Consider the following 1,515-nt stretch of genomic DNA (forward strand, 5'->3'; position numbering starts at 1 on the left):
GTGTGTGTGTGTGTGTGTGTGTGTGTGTGTGTGTGTGTGTGTGTGTGCGCGCGCGCATGCCTTTTCCCCATCTCTAGCTCCTAGTTCGAGGTGCATGTGGCCGTGTGTGTCCCCCTTTCCCCATCTCTTGCTCCCGGGGCGGGTGTGCTGCAGGAGAGTGGGGGGGAGTCTGGGGAGAATACACTTTTATTCAAACTTGTGTCTTCTCTCCCAGACGTGGCCCGGAGGGCTTATTATCACTAAGGCAGGATCCCCACCACTCCCCACCTCCCCAGCCTTCCCCAAGCCTGGCTCCAAGTGACGAGTGGAGCTGGCAGGAGAAGGGAGACGCACCTGAGAGCGGCCCGAGGCGAAGGCGGGCTCAGCGCGCGCCCAGCTCCGGTCCAGCGAGGAGTCCTCCCGCCGCGGTCAGCCGCCGGCCGGCCGGGCTGTGTCTCCCACGGGCACACAGCACACACATGCTCACTCCAGGGCAGAGAGGAAGCAGCCCGGCGTCATATGCCCGAGCACCGGGGATCAGCGTCTGCGCCTCGGGAGAGGGCTGTCCCAGATTCATTTTCCCCTCCGCCCACCTAACCTCCCTCCCACACTCGGTCCAAACACCCAGAGATAGATGGAGTCAGACCAGACCCACGGGAACACAGCCCTCCGGCCACCGAGCATCCTAGGATGTCGCAATCTACAGCTTTACAAAGGACATCCAAAGTGTTACAAAGGACCTGAAAAGTGATTTAGGCCAGTTCGGGAATCATGCAAATGGAGCTCCAGGGACATACACAATCACCACCCTCCTCCAGGTAGGGGTGACATGCAGGCACACACACACACACACACACAGCCCTTCACAAGCCTGGGGGCCCCCACGCACTCGGACCACACACTCTGACATCTACCCCATATGCTTCCTTCCAAACTCTTGAGGGCCTGCGCGTGTCAGGCAGCTCTGATCTAGTGTTCCTGCCTCATTGGTGCCCCTCGACTCAGATTGCAGGGTGGAGTAATTAGCAGAAAACGGGGGTGGGGGGTGGGGGGGTGGGTGTGGGGACAGATGGGAAACTAGGTCACTAAGAAAAAGGCTAATAAAAGGAGGCTACAGACTCTTAGTATCCCACACCTGGAAGAAACCTTCGAGGCTGTTTAGTTTAATCATTCATTTAGGGTAAAACGCACTCCTTTTGAAGTCAAGGGACTTGGGTTCAAATCCCCGCTGGCCTATATCCTAGCTATGTGACCTTAGCAGGTCTCTCCCCCTCTCCTGGCCTCTTGCTTCTCCCTCTAGAAAAGATGAGGCTGATTTGACTAAATCATATCTATGGTCCTTTCCATTTCTAAATTCAGCGATTTTACAGATAAGGAAACAGGACAAAGACAGAGGAAATTATTAATCCCTTTCACTTTTGATTCTTTTGTTCAGCCTTGCAAGAGTAGTGTTGTCCTTTCACTTGGACCACTAAAATTAATCTCTGAAAGGGGATGGATTTAAGAGGAAAAGAGTTTTTGTAATTACCAGCAGAG

The 1,515-nt window shown here is 54.5% G+C and overlaps 1 protein-coding gene across 1 annotated transcript in view; it reads right to left on the minus strand.

The window, feature by feature from the left end:
* GPR68 (G protein-coupled receptor 68) overlaps nt 1–381 on the minus strand; it is a 51,512-nt gene extending 51,131 nt beyond the window's left edge. Inside the window, exon 1 of the mRNA XM_027869831.1 lies at nt 334–381. The gene's annotated coding sequence lies outside the window, so the exon portion shown is untranslated. The remainder of the gene's footprint in view (nt 1–333) is intronic.
* Nucleotides 382–1,515: the final 1,134 nt, after the last annotated feature.

This window comes from Vombatus ursinus, unplaced genomic scaffold (assembly GCF_900497805.2).
Source record: "Vombatus ursinus unplaced genomic scaffold, bare-nosed wombat genome assembly UNPS02014794.1, whole genome shotgun sequence".
NCBI lineage: Eukaryota > Metazoa > Chordata > Mammalia > Diprotodontia > Vombatidae > Vombatus > Vombatus ursinus.